The sequence below is a fragment of the Pocillopora verrucosa genome, chromosome 7, assembly GCF_036669915.1.
Source record: "Pocillopora verrucosa isolate sample1 chromosome 7, ASM3666991v2, whole genome shotgun sequence".
Lineage (NCBI taxonomy): Eukaryota > Metazoa > Cnidaria > Anthozoa > Scleractinia > Pocilloporidae > Pocillopora > Pocillopora verrucosa.
This window is the reverse complement of record NC_089318.1, coordinates 20,854,747-20,876,491: the sequence shown is the minus strand read 5'-3', so window position 1 is coordinate 20,876,491 and position 21,745 is coordinate 20,854,747. Positions and strand designations below refer to the sequence as shown.

Genomic DNA, 21,745 nt, shown 5'->3' with positions numbered 1-21,745 from the left:
ACTAATTATACCTTCCTCCCTGCGTATATGCAATAAGTTTCAAACAAAGGCAATTGTTTTGAAATTACTTTTTTTTTTCCTGTTCCATTGCTTTAAGCTAGTAAGTGCCACTTCCAATTCTGATTTAAATCACGGTGATTGCAATCTTATGCTACGTTTATTATGTCTTTTTTTCTCTATATTTTTATTAATCTTTTTTTTTTTTATGATTCAATATCACCTGACGCTTCATGGTTAAAGGTTATGGGAACATGCTCAGCCTCGGAGTCTGGGTCCTGAAACTTGCTGCATCTTGGGTCGTCTGGACCTGTTGGGTACTCACCAGTCCAGTACAGATACTGAATCCACACGTTCATTTTTGTGAACACTGAACGCTGATGTTTAACAGAGGAAACAGTTAGATAAATCGCAACCCTTAAATATTGTAGGCATCAGTTATCTTTCCGTTCATTTTATCCGTTTAACGTTTGGACTGCATGCACGATCACATTCGATTTTGACATAATTTGGTACACGGCTCTAATTTATGACCCTTGTGGCTATGACAGGTAGCCAGTACTCCAATCTCATTCCGGGAAAAATTAACAATTATTTGTTTGAAAATGGAGGGTAAAGGATAAGGCTGAAAAAAAGATTGTTTCCTATGTACATGGCATCTACGAAGTTTTACAATGCAATTGTTTGCTCCAATTTCCTTCCTAAGCATCAGACAAAATATTCTCTTGGCTTTAGTCACATCTCATTGCTTTTAAAAAACGGATCGGAAAAAATCCAATAAAAATAGGCAAAATGGATATGAAGGAAGAACCTTTTTTTACAGCTGAAAAGTACTTTAATTTAGACAAGTAAAACGCGAAATTTGACATTAAAATATTAGTTTTTCTCTGCAATGGTGAATTAACGCTTGTGGAAAATTGCAAGCCTGGAACACTTGGGGATTGTCTATACTTTCGGATACCCAAAAACTTCTCAGTCAAATCTAATAACTTAAGCTTACATCAAATTCCTTGCAGTTTTCGTGTGTTATGCGCGAGCCACTGGCTTTACAGGGAGTTTTGCTGTCAATCGGCATGGTCATTTCGTAGGTTCCAAATGGACTCCGGCATTCTTCTGCTCCAAGGAGTGTGTCATCACACGGGGAACCGCTGAGATAATGGCAGCACATCGGTTGAAAGCGGTTATCGTCCCTGCCCATACAGAAGAGAGAATCCTCTGAAAATTTGGGAAAAAAATATTTTACAAATAATTTGAAACCGGATGTCTACTATGCACAGACTTATCTAGGTTATAATAGAGGCGTTTTTTCAAAACGCTCCACGCTCCGTTTTCGTCACCGTTTACCAAAAGTATGCTTCGAAGAGCGAGAACGTATTGGTTTGGTCAGAGTCTAATCTCCGTTCTGTAGGATGTCACGCCTTGATGATAGCGTTGCGTGACGCCTGGAAGAAGGGCTTTCGTGAAATACAATGTGATGTTAGCCTTATCATTACTCACTGTTTCCTTTTGCTTTTTCTTTGTTGCATCCTTCGGTATTAGTGATTGCAAATCGGTCGAATTCTAATGTCCGCCATGATCCTAAAGGCTGCCGGAATTCCCTGACATTCCCGTCGCCATCTCTAAAGTAAGAGCCACTGAGATGTCTTAATTTAAGATAAACACTCGATGGGTAATCACCGCGTTGAGATTCGTCACCTTCTAGCTCAACGTACATCTGAAAAAGAGAAGACGAAAACAGAAAACAAAACAAAGCAAAAAATCATACAGATTAGTGTGAACATAACTTAAATCTTACAGACAGTTAGAAAACTTAGACTGAACGTTATCTTTCAAATTCTCCATTCGCACCAAGGCTTCAACATGTTTTAAAATTTGTTTTGTTAAATCACGGCTTTACACTGTTTTTCATTAAGAGTTCCTTAAACCGATGTTTGCCGACTTCAAATTAAGTGCACTGAAAATGCGTGTTTCTGACCAAATAAACTACATGGAAAATCTGGTTTTTCAGGTGTCTGTCTCTGATTTTCATTCAGTTATAAATACAGTTTAACACGGTTAAACTAACTATATTTTCCTGGTCTGAATGGAGTATAACAGAGTCGTTACGAGAATAACAACTTTGAAATACCATAAGAACAGTTTGCTCACAATTCGCCATTAAGCTTTTGAGAGTCACCCCTGAAAGGAGAGCATCATGCCCAAAATTTTGCTTATGTTTTTTCATTATGCTCCATTTAATAACTAAATTTAGGAGTGTTTGAGAGCCATGTGTGTTACTGAAGAGATTATAAACTGTATATAATTATTATTATGACATTATGGCCAGAGATATGTTAGCAAAATTTATTTGAGCCTAGTTATTACCTTCAAAAGGCGGACGTTATAACAGAGATCGCAGCTATCTGAAATTTTCAAAGAAAACCTCGTAGTGCCCTTTTGAAGTTCGTCGAACATCTACAATAAACGAAGAAGAACTATAAATAAACAGTTTTATAGCTCTCAAAGATGACATTTAATCCAGAGATTGCTTCAATAGAAATGTCTGAACTAGCATATAAATATCTCCCACAGCAACAATCGAAAAAAGATAGCTAGCCAAAAAGAGAGCTGGCAAAGTTTTCTCAGAAAGACAAAGTTAAAAATTAAAAAGTCGAATAAAGGAAATGAAATTTGTTTTTAACGAGGTTTTGACTGAATCCGAAGGGGCTAAACAACCAATAACCGAATGAACTACCGAACGGAGAATTAAAAAAAAAAAAAAAGGGAAAAAAAGGAAACAGTTAAAAAAGCATAAACAGCAACATTAAAAACTGCAAAAAACAACAAATATTTTACTGTAACAAAGATAAAAGAAATACTCCACATACCACGTTGTCTTTAGCACTGTCAAATGTCCATTTATGCGTGGTGACTGTGTGGCGAAATTTTGTGAAGCATTGCTGTCCCTTATTTTCGATATTATCGATTTCTTGAAGTGCTTTTGTAAGCTCTAAAACCCCTTTGAGATTTCCTGTTCCCTGCGCGGCTAACACCGCTCGTCGTTCGAATTCTGCTAATTTTTCCTGAACAACCCATAGAGAGCGAAACTCGAAACCTTTGTACAACTGGTACAATTGTTGGGCAAATCCTGTTTCTATCTGCTGATAGGAAGTAAGTAAACCATCCAGAAACATCTGCTGTGTGCTTTCAGCGATGGGAGAATCTGAAAAGAAAATATACTATTATTAGGCCTTTGCTTTTTGTAAAATACAAATGCACCATTTTGCTAATTAAACAGAATTATTAAAAACAGCGGTTGTAAGTTGAATGAATCTGGAAAACGAACCTGTCACGTTTAATATTCGTTTTCCTGCTTATTTAAGGAGAGAGGATCATCAACAGGGAAAGCGTGAAGCGACGTGGCCTTCAAGCTTAACTTGATGGGACATTTTGGCCAGAATGTATAGCCAAACATGTCCTTGTGCATGTGCACGACCATGCGTGCGATCATTGCGCAAATATCATTGTTATAAAAAGAGGTAGCATGGATGCGATGTATAATCACAAAGGTCCTTACCACCAGAGTTACCAAGGCTTTCGATTTCATTTGCTGTCTCTTCTAAGTTCGGAATGTCAAAGTTATGTCCACCGATTTCGTTATCCAAGTCCATGACCTTTGCTATGAGATCGATTCTTGCTGCACCAGCGATAAAAATCGTTCGATCTGTTCTTGAAACTTTGCCGAGTTTCGGGGTTTTGACCTCTCATCCAGAAGGCAAACAAGGTCCGCTGCAAGTCCCTCTTTGTTCATTTCCAGATTAGCCTTTTTATAAGAAGGTAAAAAATATATATATATATATCATGAGCTGGATATAACTTGGGAAACAGCAATAAAGCTAGGGTCGAAGAAAGAGGTGCACAGACAAACACACACACTGAGAGTCCGAGAGACAAACAAAAAACAAAACAGGCAAAAGGGTAAAAAGAAAGACAAAGCAAATAAAACTCAACGATTAAATCAGCACATAAGCAAACAAACAACCAAACAACAAGCTATTAAGAAACACAAACATTAGATGTTGGAGATGCAGCATATCCATGTTTACCTGCATTACTTCAGGTACAGCAGCCACATCCATTTTGTCAAAATCCAATTCACTTGAGTCTTTCAGGGCAGCATAGTCCTTTCCAAATTTCAACCATTTTTCTACTTTATCCAAATTACCCTGAAGTTTGCCAAGGTCACATTTGCCAGCAAAGTGCCCAATAACCCCGAGGGCTGATCCAAGGGCTGCGAAAGGATCTTTTCCCATTGCACCACTAAAGAATCCTGTTATTCCTTCAAGAATGACAAATAAGTCGTCGCTGTTAAACTTTGCTTTTTCGTACACGTCTGGAAGCATCGCTTTTGCTTCCAGCAGATTACTCTTCATGCTTGCCTCCAGCTCACCAATAGCCTAGTGCAACGAAGAGGAGACAAAAAAATTGCAATATTAGGGCAAGAACAATTAGAATAAGCTAATAAAAATCAAGTATTATTTTCGGTCGCTTATCGTTGTTTACGTTGTTTTTCAGAGAAAACGTCGCTCAAAAGCAATCACATGTACACGGCTTGGTTCCCCTGCGTATTCATTATTTCCCCAACCGGAAAAAGAGCTTATTTCAAATTCGCTCTTGTCAGTATGGTGAAAGCAGCCTTCACAATACTGCAACTTATAACATTTCATAAAGTTAAGATAAACTGGTATAATTTTATGACGAGAGAGAATGGAGTTAAATTGTTTATCTTTAAAACTCTTTACGATGACCAATTTACATTATTAACTCTTAATTACCCTGTTTTACTGTCCCACCGACACAGCGCCACAGTTTCTTTGGAAACTTAACCCCTTTATTTATTAATTTGTAAAAGACTGAAGTAAACCAAGGAAGTTCAAGTCGGATAGCAGGAGTTTATCCAGCACTGCGTAGCGTGAAGCAACTAGGGGTAATGCCACGCCCAATGGACTGGATGCTACGTCATTGCAGATTGCCCTTCATCAATACGTCCGGCTTCGCTAATACTTCACTGGTGCTATTTGGTGGAGAGAAGTACTTTTAAAATGAAATGTTTTCATCAAGATTGACCAGCTTTGTCTTGAACCCAGACCTCGCCGCCCGACCAGCGCGTTTTCCGTAAGGCCTTTGGTTTTCCAACAAAAGGCTAAAGGACTAAGCTCCACCCTATTTCAAAGCTATAATCCCACGTGTAGAGTCGAGGCATCTGGTCAGGGCAGAATATCTGTTCATTAGTTGTTTTCCTTTGAAATAAAAGTTTTAGAGAACGACAGGACGCCGTATGCAATGCCGACGTTGACAACATTCGCTTACGAAAGTATTTTGATTCAGAGTGTTTCAAGTGAAGATCGCAGGTACAGCATTATTCATCTTAGAAAAATGTAAGAGAGAAGACCAGTTAGAGATCTCAGTTTCACAGGTTGGTACCCTCTCACTAAGAGATCGGTACATATTCGACAAGGAGGTTTCGACACTTACCAACACATATGCTCCCTTTTCGCTCACTGCTACTCGTCTGGCCTCTTCTAGTCTGTTCTTTTGCTTTACAACTTGAAGTCTGGCAACCTGTGGTAGTGCCTTTACTATTGTCTTAACGTCATCATGCCGTTTAATCGATTCTTTGATATCATTGTAAGCGTTCTCAAACGTTTCCGCACGATCTTTGATTACTTCGACCTGTTTCTTGAAGGCCTCCCATTTGATAATAGGTGCAAACAGCTGGTTCTTTCCAAATCTGTCATATCCTACTTTGTTCATAAAAGCCAGTCTTCTCTTTGCCACTAAGAAATATTCCAAACAAATGATAAGCAAGGGAGTTAATAACTGCTTGCGTGCCGCTTCAAACTCGCAATGAGAGACTTACATATCATCTTCTACGCAGATTAATTCCTTAGATTTTCTGATAACTATTCACCTTTTTCAGGCTGTACCTCCAGTCATACTTTTTTGTTCTTATCACATTTTAAGGTCATCCGTTTTATATTACTGTGCAAACGTACGGCACCATGGAATATATTTGTGAAATATACGTATTTATCACCGGGCTGGGATAACGTCTTTCGAAAATTGAGTTATCAGCAAATATCTTTTCTGTAGTTTCTTTTAATGTAGTACATTAAACGAAAATATATTCCAAAATGCCGAACCTCTTCTCAATTCAGACGCTCCAGGTTTGCCATTTGACAATTTTACAACAAATTTGAACACAGCGTCGCTTTTTTTGACATCGTTGGCCCAGAGAAGGTCTTCACCATATCTTGTCATCATCTTTATTAACTGCAGAGGATACGTTTTCAATTGCTTTGTACCCAAACTAAATTTCTGAAGATAAGAACTTTCCACCTGACCATTGGAGCCTTTTGCTACGAGTTCTTGAAAATAAAATCGTAACAAAATTGAAAGGTGATTAATATGCATTTGAAGCATAAACTTTAGACAGAAGCTAGTGTTCTAGTATTGCCCTACAAATGACGATATTTGGAAGGAACCTTCCTTCCCTTTCCCTTCCCATTGCAGTGTTGTTGAACACAAGACCTGAAAACATTTCATTTCAGTTTTATTTCCCGAACAAACACCACAAGTTTAGATAGGAAGAAGGGGAACGCTTAAACTTGAAACAGCGCTTTACTCTTTTCTCACATGTTAAAATAATTGACAGAATTCTTTGAAAAAAGACCAACAAAGTGCTCTCTCCCTTCCTTTCTCGTTCTTGGCAAACACATTCCGTACGAGACTATATTCTGATATTCCAAGATTTTCATGCCGGAAAGGGGAGGGGAGCCATAACTTGGGAACCTTGTTCCATTTTAAGGAAGTGAAAGACCGTCTTAAATTTAATTAAAGAATAAATAAATAAACAAATAAAAACCTTGTCCGTTGCTTCCGCTTCTTCCAGTTACTCCGCGAGCGGCCTCGCCAGTTTGTCCGGATGATTCACACCAATAATGTCTACAGTAAATAGATGGGAATACGCATAACATAAACCTCTTCCTACAGTTTATTCCGCGGCCACCACGTCCTCCTAAACCACCTGAAAACAACAATTTCTGTCAGTTAATCAAACTATTCGTTGCTCTTTTGATACCTCTGCAAGGTGATCCGCCTATCCATCAATTGGTCATCAATCTACTTTCAATCCAGCCTCATCAGATTCCTTTGCAGGCATAAAGGATCCTCTAAACTTTGCCCCTCTCCCAACATGCACTTGAGAGGCACGGATTCCAGTCCAGTCTAAGCCTGAATTTCTCACCCTTCTTTTCTGACTGATTGCAGCTAATTTTTGAGGATCATACCTTCTCTTGACTGTATTTCGCTTGTTAAAACACGATTATTGAAAAAGCTAAGTATAGCGTCATAGAAAAACGAAGGCAATGTCTATTAGTCGCGTCACTCGTTTTATTTGGAGTTATCGACAAAGAGTGACACCAAGTAGCATACGTCGTGCGACAATTAGAATAACAACTTGTCGACGCTAGGATTATAAATTATTATGTAACTGCCTTTGTTCGTGGTTTTCGTTTTTGCTTAATTTAGTTTTCGCGTCGTCGTAGCGTTTTTAACTTTTCTTAATAAACTCATATTGTGAGCCAAGCTTCTTCCTGATCCGATGAAGTATTGATAGCAGATCTAGAATGTGTCACTGCCTTACAAAGAATCGGGATATAGGTTTATTCGTGGTGTTTCGTCCGACCAATGATATTTATTCTATCATAGTGATAGGAAAAAAAAAGAAAAAAAAAAAGGTGGCAGATAATTGTTTCCTTGTGCAAAATTTTATTAATGAAGAATTTCTGAGTCCTCACCAGCTCCTCCTAATCCGTTTATTGCCGGCTGCGCTCCAGTCCCACGACAAGATGTTAATTCGATTTTTCCTCTCACTTTCAAAACATGAAGAGTTTGATGGCCTGCATCACCACCATTTCCTGTTGTTAAGTTTAATAAATAAACAGGTGAGGGACATAAGTAAATGCAGTGCAATTAAATGGTGATTACCGCTGTTTATAACACAGTCAGTTCGTGTACAAGTAATCAAAGTCAACAGCACGAGTGCCTCAGGTTTCCATTGTACGCGGGGTACAGTAAGAACGTGCGTGTGTATGGCAGGGGAATTACCATATTAGACATATTTCACTGCTGCATGGAAAATGCAATGAAAGAATTAGTTCACATATCAGCTGCGTATTAATCTAGATATGAAGCACTTGATAAGATTGCATTGGAGAGTACCTAAGAGGCTGGAATCAATTGCTCGAAGAGCAGCCAACTGTTACACATCTTTCGTACTCTCCAAACCTCCGGTGTGTTCACTACATCTCATCAAACGCACGCCGAACCAATTTTTATGTGGATAATTTGGTTTTATCATATAAACTAGGTTATACAAGGATTTCCAGCCTTGAGAAAAGCCGTAACAACACACGTGAAAAAATATCGTGTTTTTTTCTTGAGTATTTGACATGCCCAATCAGCTGCCAACACGTCGCTCGCCTTTCGCACCACGCATTCAGGTTGATTAATGAAGAATCCGTATCGCTTACAGACAATGACGTTCAAACTTTTCTATAAGGGGAAGAAAACCAAAATACGGAAATAAAAATCAAAAGTTACGTTTTCAGTGGCCTTGGTGATGGCATTTCTCGCGGCTGAGAAGGAAAGTCGACAACTGGAAGATTTTCCACACGCCGATTTGGGCCGTTTACTTAAAGGTTTATTCTGTCGGTAGGGACCAAGTTAGTAAATGAGAATTTTGTGTCTTGAAAATTACACCCATTGTTTGTTTTTGAAGTGTTTCAACACATTTTCTCATTTTGAGCCTTAGCGCCAACGCAATTAACGATTTTTCTTCGGGGATTGTCGATCCTTTTATTTTCATTCATTAATATAAAGTTGAATTTTCTTGTCAGTAAAAGGCTATTGTGTTTATATCCTTGTAGATATGGAATTTCTCTTCTCGTGTTTGAATACTCATAGAGAAACTTTATCTCGACGCGCGCCATGTATTATTCTCTTTGTATCAACTGAATTGAAAATGGAAATTGGCCACCGTAAAGAATTTCTAAAGCTAACGTTTCAAGAATTAGCTGTTCATAATTCCCTCTGAAAAAGGACGAACGTTCGAAACGTCAGCTTTAGAAATTCTTTGCGGTGACCAATTTCCATTATCAACTCAGTTGATAAAACCAAATTATCTTGTTAATCCCCAAACTGACGCAGCACCACAATTTCTTAAGAAACTTACTCCCAACCGCGCGTAGTTGCGGCGTCGGGAAAGGAACTAACCCTAACTGTCCAAAAATTGTCAATAACAATTGACAATTTTTGGACAAATAGGTTAATCTTTGGAAACTCAAGAGAAAAAATTAATTTACTCTTTTATGGTGGGAATTTTAAATTAAATTATGAAAGTTTCAGTTTTACCTGATTTCCCACCGTCTCCACCATTAGCTCCATTTCCGCCTGATTTACCTGGTCTCCCCGGAATGTGACTAGTGCAGCCAGTCCCTGTTTTACCTGCTTCGCAGTCAGAGTTTGTCCTGTCCGGTTGCTGTTTGAATAGTAAAGTTAGAAAAAGTACCGATTGAAAATCGGAAAACAAAAACTCCACTGTTAGAGTAAATATCCGTTAAATCATTAATAGCAATTCTCAAAGTTAACAATTTGTTTCATTTTTTTCATGATGAAAGCTTCGTAGCCTGACGAATTATCATAAGTAGGGGACCTGTCGTTATTCATCGCCTGGGTGGGGGAGGGGGGAGGGGGGAGGGGGCTGGACGAGTTGGTTTTGACTCGATAACATTTACCTGATCCCCCACAAGCTCTTCTATTCTTATCCCCCCCTTCCGAAATCCTCTGCCCTCTCTTACCCCCTCAGTCTCCTCCAGGCGATAAATAATGACTTTCCCTTAGTTTTTCTATATCATGCATATCTATAAATAATATACCTTATGCATGCTGTCGGCTGCCTTTCTTCCATTCGCGCCATTTTGCCCCGGGTTTCCATTTCCGCCACTTGTTATAATATTTACATAGCCAGCAATCATTTTCGCGTAGACTGTGACTATCAAAAACAAATTTAAAAAAAGAAATATTGTAAAAAAATCGCGTTGCATAACCCAAAATTGCGACAATTTGTGACCCCATTCTAGTGACTCTGTTGAAATAGTAACCCCATTACACTCAACCCTGTCGTGAAAGTGCGATCCCATCTAGCAGTACATCCCTATAAGCCTATTTCTAGAGAGTAAACCTCGGGATTTGGTACCTCTCGACCAGCACACTAATGACATTTGGTCCTGACCCACAAGCCACATACAAAAAAGGGCAGAAGATCATGGCCTTGAATTTCCGGCAGCCCTTAACTCACCTGTTGGACCATGAACTCCATGCTTCCCATCAGCTCCATCGGAACCAGGAGACAGAATGTTAAAATTTTGCACTAGTTTGGGAGCTCTGAGGTCCAATTGACTGTCTTTCGAAAAGACCATCTTTCGGCTGAATATTGTCAATCTTTTAATACCACGCAGATCCACGTAACCCTGTAGGAAACAAGCAGAGTAATTCTTTACATATAAATCGAAACCGCCCTGAGGCACGTCAATGTAGTTTAATTTGTAAAAATACTGTTTCTTATTTTTGTTTGAGCTCTATTGGACATTCTGGACGGAAACGCTTTTTCGATTCAGTGTCAGAAACCAAAACTAATAAAAAGCGATCTCAACGGTCAATTAAATGGCCTCGATTCCTACAATATTTTTCTTCATTCAACTGTAATTCGTAGAGGTCTCGGAAACATAGGGGTTCAGTTTTACTGATTGAAACGGTTTCCACTTTTTCGTTTCGTAAAACATATTAATTTATGTTCGTTTTCTATGTTGAGTATGTTTCTGAATCCACTTTACTTGAAAGTATGGTGGGTTTCTGATGTCAAATACTGCAATCAGTTGCAATATAATCTGCGTTGAAGAAGTTTTATTTGTGGGGTGTCCAGTTTTTATATGACACCCTTACATCGAGCTGGGCAGTAATTTTAATTTAGTGGTTATCGTTAAGAAGATTACAAGTATGCACAAAAAAACTTTGTGTTTTCTCCGGTTGTCTCTTTACTAACGGGTCATGCGCAACAATCAACATTTGTTCTTGAGATCTTCTAGGTTTTTATCGCCACTGAATTTTGGACGGATACGAATTGAAAAAAACTGGGAAAAAATCGTCTGAATTTAGTACGAATCGAATGAGTACGAAAGGTTCTTGGGAACAAACGAATGGGTATCACTGAGAAAACAAATTTCCCTTATCCCTTCCCTTAAAGTTAACTGTAAAAGTACCTACCTTAACATATACAGTATCAGTTAGAATTTCAAGCTCAATTCTATTGGCTCGCTCCTGGGTCTGTCCAAAGGTTACTTCTCTTTTTGTACGAAGATGCTCTTGAACGTAATCCATGTGGACATTCCGACCAAGTACTTGATAACGGTCTGTGATTTGTTTCAAGGTATTAAAAAAATGTGTAAATAGATCAAGGTACTGTCTAAGATTGTTGATGATAACCATGTACCATGGAAAAATTCCTCGTTATTTATCTTATCATTAATAAGGATTATTAATCACCTTAGGGAGGAGGGGCGCGGAGTAATTTGGGGGGATCGCGTGGTTTTAAGGGGGTAGGAAGGGGGGATCATTCGTCGCCAACATAATGAAGGGGGATTACAAAAAATCGACTGCCAACGAGAGAGGATCATAACGATATTATAGAGCCTTGGGGAGGGGGAAATCAGGTAAATTTGATGATCACACAACCACCTGCTTCCAACCCCCCTCTCCTTCCTATCTCTCTTCCCCCCCCCCCCCCCTTAAATAATGACCGTTGACCGTTCTCTTACCTGAGAGAATACAGCCGTAAAACTCGGCCCTCATGGAAATATGTTCATTCCATGTTTTTGGTTTTATTTGGACATATCGAGCTATGATTGGTTGCAACAAGACATGGGTAACCACGGTGTTCTGATCTGCATTACCAGTAAAAACCTGGAAAATAAAAGGAACAATTCATGCGACTTAACAAGGAATTCAGATTACGTCCGCAAAGACAATCGCTGGCAAAGAAAAAAAAAACCTTAGCGAATTTCAACAAAGATCGATGCATGCACCGTTGGTGATATTTTACGGAGATTCCAGCGCCATAGAACCTCAAATTTCAGCTCTCAAAACCATTCACAGCTGTTTTTAGGGAGGAGAGTGAGACTGGCTGACTTACTGATGAACGACTAGAAGCGCGGGGAAGGCCGCTAATTAGAATTGCTAAACAATTCGAATGAAAACGTCAGCTATATTTACATATGGCTGAGAATCAATGATAAGCCAGATGTGTTACACATGCAGACACAAATTTAAAATAGAGATAAGCAGACACGAAATGGCGATATGTCTTGTGAAATGTGACCCTCATTATTAAAACTAAATAAAAATTACATAAACATTCCAAAGCTCCTTAGAGCCCTCGCTACGTAAGCTGCAACATGAAGGACACCACTGCACCTTATCCACTTCATTCTCTTGATAGGCCTGAAAAACGTTACTGCCATCCGCGCTGTAAGCGAAAGTATAACTTTTCACCCATTGGTTACCGTAGTCATTACGTCCCTGAGTCGCAAGCTTTGTTATTTTCACATTTCGTCCGAAATCGATTTGAAGCCACTGATTGAGATCATTGCTTCCCGCTGACCAAGCGCTTTTTTTACCTCGGGCGGCTTGGTGGTTTAGTCGGGCGTTCTGTTCACCGGTTGCCTTACCCCAGGAGGATGAAGCGGTAATCTGCTGATCAGTAATGAGACCGCTCTCTAGCCCAAGTGCTTCCTCGCCCGAACACGCTAATGAGAGAGTTCAAAATAAGTAGTTAGGGCAACGTATCGAGTTAATTTTGTAAGTAGACCGGGTTTTTGCTTAGAGAAATCAACTGTTGATATTCTCTTGTTTTTGCTAAATTTTCATTCTTATTGGTCTAGTAGACATGAGGAACCAGTCATTATTTATTGTCTGGGGTGGAAGATTTTTAGTTGTGTCACGATAAAATTTTTAACTGATCCCCCCTCAAAGCTCTGTAATATTCTTATGATCCCACCTCATTGGCAATTAATTGGAAGTCAAGTTTTTTGTCACCCCCCTCCCCTTATACTCCATTGACGACAACTGACCTCCTACTGAAATAACATGATCCCCGAAAATCCGTCCCCCCCCCCCTGCAAAGTGATAAATGATCACTAGTCTCCTTGTCCAGGAGACATATCCCACTCTCTCACTGAACAAACCCTGGAATATTACGTAAAATTAAAGCTAATCTTGTCTCGGTCTGTCTCTTCCTTGCTTCAGGAACTGCTCGTTTTCACCTTTTTTTCTCATAGACTCAATACGATAATAATATGTATATATGACAACAACTATATATATATTTGATAAATTCATTACCAGCTTCAAGTTTAACGACTGCCGGCGTCTCAAACCAATTCATTGGAGAGTATTTTACTGTCCCGTCAAAAGATTGATCCCCATACGTCAATTTCGCACATCCTTCATCTATAACATATAAACACAACTGTTTTTAAGAAACAATGCACTTGAAACTGTAATAAAATATCTTTAAACCGACTCTGGACTATAACACTCTAATCCACGAATCTTAATTTAGATGCTACACAGTTCATACAGAAAGTCGCTCTTTAGCTCGACTACCGAAACACACCTTGACTTGAAAACTTCGTGGTCTCTTGTACACAATAAATGTTAGAAACGCCGTTCAGTCCTTTTCTTACAAAATATTTAATTTTAATCTCTTCTATCAGCAAGCATTCTAGCAACAATAAATTTTACATCCTTTCTGTAAGTTCTAAGTCCGACATTTTTTTTCGTGTTGGATTCAATGCGTGTTTAAAGTTCATTATTTTAGTCTTTTCACCCTGTAATTAGCCAACGTTTATACTTATTGTTTCGTTAGCGCCTTTTTCGTCATTTAATTGTCACCCTGTCGCCGCATTTTTAGCAGTATGCCCGTTTTCTCGTTTTCGCGCTAGGCGTATTTCAGTAACGTACCGCTTTTTTCGGTCGTCCTTTCCATTTTCTTTTTTTTTGGCCTAGCAGTTTTGCAATAGCAGTATCAATCTTGGTCTTTTCTGTGGCCGTAACAATGTAAGTTTTTTATGGTCCTCTTTCCGTCCTGTTGTTTGCCATTTCTTTCTATCGTATATTGTGTGACTTTTGTGATTGTTTTTATTTGAATTTACTTCTACGTGTTACACACTAAAATCAAAATTCATCGAAATCTATACGCATGGCGAAACCGATTGGTTTAGGAACCATCATAACGATTGCTATGATAACTTATGACGTATTATTTAAGATATTGGAATGTTTCTCCAGCGACTTCTTTAGGCAGGTAGAGGAGATAAAGAGACTAAAAGAATAACTAATTAGGAATGATATTGGCTGCACTAAGAAAATTAAAACATTGCTAAGTTTTTTTTTCTTTCTTTTCTTACTTGGTGAGCCACTTTCCTTTTTTTTCCCATTTTACTCTTTTTTCTGTGTACATAAACACTATAGATGAACGTGTTCAGATTGAAAAATGTGGGAAATTTAAGAGAAATAAGGACTCGAATTCAAAAGATAAAGCTAAGCAAACTTAAGCAATGACTTCTCAAAAAAAGAAAAATCAACTTCTTGGGATGATTCCTAGCCTAAAACGTTGATGCTTCAGATACCTTACCACTGATTTAAAAGAGACCACCAACACCTAGAATTTGAATGACGAATGAACACTTTTTTTCATTCATAGAAACGAAGCTAGAAACTGACCTTGTCCACTTGTCAAATGCAAGATTGCGAGAAAAAGAAACCCCAACAGCTTCTTGGAAGGATTCATGAAAATTCGTTTACTCCTTGGTTCCGATTCTTTACTTTACACAGTCTAATCGGTTTCTTTTCGAAATGCCACCAACTGCGCGCGACTACAATAATGAACTGAGGCAGGTGATGCTACTGACAACTGCTATAAGAATCAGTTGAGTCATCGTAGTTACCTCAATAAAGTGAAATTCTTACCTGTCGTGTTTCTGGCAGGTTTTGTACGGGTGACAAAAGCATATCCAAATTTTATAACACTTTAGTTACATTCCAAAAACCCAAATTTCTTTCATTAAAATTATTTTGACCTAAGTGATACAATGTGATATAGAAACAACACCATCATATGTTTGTAAAGACATATTTTTTGTGATGCCACCCAGCAGATGAAAGTCCGCAATACTTGTACATTAAGGGGCATAGCCTTGATTTTCCTGACAAGTTCATTGAAATGGTTAAATATTATGACAGAACTAAGAAACGTAACTCTGTTTTGTCATAATTGATACAAAATCGCTAGCAGATCGATCGGTGTTATCCAGAAACCTTGTTAGATTTATTTCCTAGAAGGGCTGTTAGGTCATTTGCAAACAACTCCACCTTAATCTGTTACTTATCTATTCTGTTCTGCTACGTTTTGAAGTCCTTAACATCGAAATATCTTAGTTTAACTTCACAAAAACGAAAGCGGAATCAAGTTATTTGCAACGAAGCTCCTTGTTCCCTCCAAACCATTTTAAGATCGGAAGGAGACCAGACAGCTAGTTCGGATCGAAGCCAGTGGCGCCTGGTCAGTTTTCAGTTTGATTGAAATGATAACTGACTAATTTGTGAATGGCAGCCTGATTCAATGTAATTAAATCGCAGAGCCCTCTAAACCTAAATTATTCCTATAAAATGAGTTAGAACCAATATTTATTTCAGTTTTGTTTCCTTCGATACATTCTGACACTCAGCTTCATAAATATTTACTTGTTTTAAATGAATTTGTATATGCAAGTGTCATTAAGAGTGATTGTAAGTAAAAATCTAAGAAATCGTGGCCACGGTCAAAAAATCGATTTCGCTCATACTTTGTCAGTTTGAAGGCCTAGGTAAGTAACTGAAGGATATGAGGTTAGTTTTTTGAAATATTCCATATAACGGCAGAAAACCACGAAAAACGGTCACCCTACCGGAAGCTCGGATTTCACCTGGCGGAAACTCGAAATTTTACACTTTTCAGCTAAATCTTTCTTAAGTATAATTGAATACATTGATTCTTCCTTAGTCAAACCATGGGAATTATTTTTATCTCTGCTTATTTGTGAGCGAATCGAGACCCGATTAAGAAGACACACTTTTCTCATTTACGGGAAGGTGTAAAATAATCCAAACTCAGCGACGAAAAAAGCTGACCGGTAGTTCTTCAAATCTTCTGATATTATAATCAAAGACAGTTCAGTCATTGATTTTTAGGTCTACGGTTTTAAATCTTTAGGATCTAGTAGCACTTTTGCATGAACGCCGATCAAAATTCGATAAAATTCCAATTGAGCGCCTTTGAAATCTACAACTCCACATAACAATGCACTATTGAATAAATTAACTCCTCGGCCAAAGTTTGTACATAAAACATGAGGGTTTTACTTTCTTAGCGGTTTGAACCCTTTAAAAATATATATTGATGTTAAATATTGTCTACACAGGTAAAACAAACTATGAAACACCAAAATTGCCACGAGCTGAAATTAAATCTCACAGACTCGCTCCCTAATCTGTGTCACGCACGAGCGACTTCGTTACAATTAGTACAGTAACAAACAGATATTTACATCTGTTAATTTACAATAAGTCTTATTTTAAAATATCTTACTCAACGATGTGCCAGGTTCCCAGTTAACTTGCTGAAGTAAAAATAAAAGAAAATATCATAATAGCAATTCAAACTGAAACGATAAGAATTGATTTTATTAAGAATGAGAAGCGTTATGCCGTCGATAGCCAATCAGAAGTACCTGTTCTCACGAAAATTGCATCGTTCTTTAAATAAATAAATCGAATTATCTTTATCTGTGAAACATTGCATCTAAAACCAGAGTTTATTGTCGGGGAACTTCATAGAACAGCGATGTCTTGCTCGTTCTTGAATATTGTTGGTGGGATTTGCGGCGCAGACGAACGCACAAGTTCTTCAACTTCCGTCACGCCTCTCACGCGGTGTAACAGGGATATCAAAAATCACAAAAAGTCGTTGAAATTTTCCGGAATTGAAACGGAGGTAGAATTAATTTTGGCGAGATGTGGAAGTTTCAAAAGCCGGCGAATTTATCGGATATGGCTATCTGTCCGGTTCATCGTGCCAAGTTAGGTTTAGGTTGGCGAAGGACGGGTAATCTTTGCACCATCCCGGAAGTTGTTTCTGGTCACTGCAAGGAGCTTATAAGATAAGATAAGATAAGAGACCAAAGCAGCTGACTGGTCTGTTGAGGAGACAAAAGAGCTCTACGCCTAAGCTTCTCGTTTTGAAAGACTGAAAGGAGCTTCCAACAAAGTACGCACAGCAATTTGGAATGAGATTTTCGAGGAATTCAAGGACAGCTGTGATGAAAATGAGCGTACTTTCCCAAAAGTGAAGAAAAGACAGCAAAATTTGAAATACGAATTCAAGCAGCATAAGCTCAAAGCACGCAAAACTGGTGAAGAGGGCCTGAATGACATCAAGGAGAACTCTCCTTATTACAGTATCTTTTATCAAACTATGGGCAACCGAGACAGCGTAGACACCGCCCAGATGGAAATTGAAAGTTCTTCATTCATACTAAGTACCTTCATACCTTCAACAAGTGCTGGTGTGAAACGCGGCCGCAGTGATGTGCGTGGTGAGGAATCACGGAAGAAGAAACGTGGAAAAGTGACGAAGCTAATGCCACAGATGACTGAAATGTATTCAAAGAAATGTGGGAGAAAAGTCTTCATTAAGAAAATAAACGTTTTGAAAAGTCAATGAAAATGTTCCAAGAAAATCAGCGTCTCTGTTGTCCGGATTTAAAGATTTAATGAAGGATTTGATGAAGGAATAGAGCTAGCAAATATCTGTTCATTTACAGTTCACTTTCTTTCCCTGAGAATTTGGCATTTGATTTTTACCGCCGTTTATTAATTTCATGCTAAAAAAACAGGCAACGATTGTCCATTTGATATTATGATTGTTCATTCGTTTATGTTTGATGCTTGATAAACTCAATTTGTAATAGGTCATTAAAGCTTACACATTTCCTGTTTATTACACTTTTTGCCCATTTTTAAAAGTCGTTAATTACAAAAGTTGTAAAACACACGGTCCGCTGTGACCTGGCCATAATAAAGAAACCCAAAAAAATGAACGAATTCAACAGCAAACAAATCAACCAATTTTTGTTTTCGTTTCCCTTCGAACAAAGACAAGCAATTTCAACCTTTGTACGGGATAACTTACTGATATCTAATTCGAATTAAATAATTACAAGTTATCCCACACAAAGTTCTTTAGTGCTTTCCTTAATTCTGTGCCGCCCTCGCGCAATGGTCCTTCATTATCGTTGTCAGAATCACTGTCATCTGAATCGCTATCGCTGCAATCGTACAAGTCGCTGTGATGGACACAAATGTTATGTGAAACACATGCAGTAAGAACAGTTTACTGAGTGTTCTGGTGTGCTGCTCAACTTCCTCTAATAGTAACCGCCAGCGTCTCTTGAGCGTGCCAAATACCCTTTCAACAACAGATCTTGCAGCACTAAGCTTTTCGTTAAATCCACGTTCATCTGGTGTAAGATGCCCTCTACTAGGATAAGGTTTAACAAGCCATTTCAACAGTGGATACGCGCTGTCTCCTATAATAACAGGGTGAATTTCTGTTCCACTGACAACTTTCTTTGATGATGTTAAAGTTGTTCGTTTCTCCTAAATGAAAAAGGCCACTTAATCTTAACACCCTGGCATCGTGTGTGCTTCCAAGATACCCGAAGCTAACACGAATAAATTTTTTGAAAATTTTTGTATTGAAATAGTCCTCGTGGTTATCTGGAGGAGCATTTATTTCGATGTAACGACCTTCTATAGCGCCAACAATTTGCGGAATCCCGTATTACTCTTCAAACTCATCCAAAAGTTCCTCTAACTCTTATCTTGTTATTGGAATCTTATTAATTATATACTGGTCTTTTAGTTGTAGAAGAGAACGTTCGAATTCGGCATAGATAGTTCTAGCGGTGGACATCCCAGGTCCAAATTGCAGTCCGTAGCTTTTGAAGCTGTCCCCCGATGCTAGCCTCCACAGCGCTACTCCAACTCTTACTTCGACGCTTACAGGTGAACGCTTCTCGTATGCATTCTTCTATAAGCCCTACGATGATTTCTTTGCCGAAAACTGCATTGTCGCACCGTTCTACAGTAATACACAAGATGCCACTTGTTGCTTTATGTTGCTGCCAAGTACTCGTTAACAACGAAGTATTAATGCATTTCTTGTAATGTTAAAACTCTTTGGGCTAAAGTAACATCAAAATAAATAGGAAACTATAAAAAACCTTTTTCCTTTGCAAAGGCCTCATGATTTTGCTGGCGAGCAATCGTATTTGTGATATGCATGGCCGATTTTACCGCGAAAAATGATTGACGGCTTGACCGCTTCAAGTGACATACTTTGTCATCAGGTGTGAATGTCTGATTAAAATTAACTATGGTCGATTTTGTATATGTTTTCGATGGCTGGAGGAAATGATCTTGAGGAGTCATTTGTGCTTGGCCAAGGACGAATTCAGATACCATCATTAGCATGTTTATTTGATTTTGTTATCTGGAATGAATGATTTACGGAGGTAAGTTTATATGATGCGATCTACTAACGTCGAATATAAGTCAAGTCGAAGGAACAGTTTTGGTCTCGGTCCGCATTTTTGCCAACAAATAAACTCATACCGCTTAAAAAGATAATAATACGGACCACGTGCAAAGCTGGCAATTGTTTCTCGAATGTTGCGCGTGTTAAATATTCAATAGTGACATCTCATTTAATCTACATACATGTCTACTTTTATTACATTGGTAAAATCTGTACAGACATCACACCAACCAACTCGCGCGCAAAGTGAGAAGACTATCTGAAGGCTTCAAATTACGTTACGATCGACTTTCATTAAGAAGTGGGCCAGGAACGTTCCACAATAGTGGAAATAATCGTGAAAGCTGATCGCGGAAAAGTGATTGCGTGACGCTTTGTAAGTTGTAAGATGACATGTTACCACATACCAGACGTAAACACTCTATAGATTGTCAGTCTGCACTTTGTACCCACTCTGCGGTCTGTCGTCTACATTTTTTACCTAGTCGGCATTTTGTACTAACAGGTATCCGTGGCACAAATACAGTTTACTTTTGGTTACAGTTATTCGCACAACACACACAATCTACCACAAAACACCTGTGTGTGAGTTAATTCGACATTTTCGTTCTTTTCCACGTTAATACTCCTCTTTCCTTTTGTAAGAATGTCGATATCACTTACAATGTTTCAAGTAATCCACACCCCCCAAAAAAACTCTTGCATGCAGAGCATTCTTATGCTCATTTGCGTAACGATAAAGGTAATTTAAAAGGCTTCCCAACAAACTTTGAAACATTATTTTTACAACTACCTGTCACAGACTGACACCAGTCAATTAGAGAGCGCATAAGAAAAAAAAATGCAAGTACACTTTTGAAAAAAAACAACGGAACTAGTTTGGCAAGGACTGTCACGACAATGTTTTCTTCAAAAAGAGTCAATGATCTTACACAAGGGGATTTAATGTGGCTTTTTCTCATTGAATTTTTTCAGTTTCTGTTCTGCAATTTACGGTACAAATGTCTAAATTGAACGGACTTGGAAAGACTCCCCGAAAGCGTATTTCAGGTATGTACAGCTTAAAAATTAATAAGCTAAGAATCCTAAAAATAAACATTGTTTTCCTCCATGTCGCACCAATCACTGAATTCTTAAATAAAAGAAAAAAATGTATAAATACCTTTTCTCAACCCACGGCTTTTCGGTCTAAGGGGAAAAAGCCATTCTGACTTTAACTTATTCCCTGTGAAAATAATTACCCGATTTCACGGCAGAAACAATGAATAGGAACTACAGCTCACTTGTTCTTCTTATTCAGCTTCAGCAATGTAACTAAAACTCTAGGCGTCACAAAGGTTGGAGGGTCGTTGAACATTAATCAAGGGACGTAGGATCCAATGGGAGTTATTCCACTTCTGTTTGATAATGTCAAACTAAAATACAAACAAAAGGCGAATTTAAGTGATATAAGAGGTATAGTAAAAATGGTATCTGGTCAATTCGCCACCACAATAAACTCCCCACCACAAAACTCGCCATCACTTGAGAGTCAAATCGCTAGCTTAAACCTTAAGAGTAGCCTGTCATCCGAAACTTACATCAAATGAAGTCTAAATTGTAGTAGTATATTGCAAAATGGGAAAGGGACTAAGAAGTTAAGTATGGCTTCTCAATTATGGAACGTTAACCGTTAAATGAAATATATTGTTGATATCACAAAGATTATGATCAGTTTGTGTAAAGCGAAACCAGAGTGATTATTGCCGAGTGATATTAGCCAAGTGATTTCCGCCGATTTTTATGAAGTCGTATGAATCTTACGTCGAATAAAAGCTAAGAAGTGATGATAAATTGCGACAAAAAGTGCGTAAGAATAGCCAATTCGATTGCCGAAAACATAAAAATGCGCTTAACAAAGGAAATACAATGGCGGAAGGAAGCAATAATTAGAACTCCCTCGCTATCAACGCTTTG

The 21,745-nt window shown here is 38.4% G+C and overlaps 1 protein-coding gene and 1 pseudogene across 1 annotated transcript in view; one reads left to right on the top strand and one right to left on the bottom strand.

Annotated features, from left to right (window-relative positions):
• Window positions 1-21,745, top strand: part of LOC131796209 (collectin-12) — a 91,208-nt gene that overhangs the window by 49,175 nt on the left and 20,288 nt on the right. The window lies entirely within an intron of this gene.
• LOC136282719 (uncharacterized) lies at window positions 48-15,001 on the bottom strand (annotated as a pseudogene).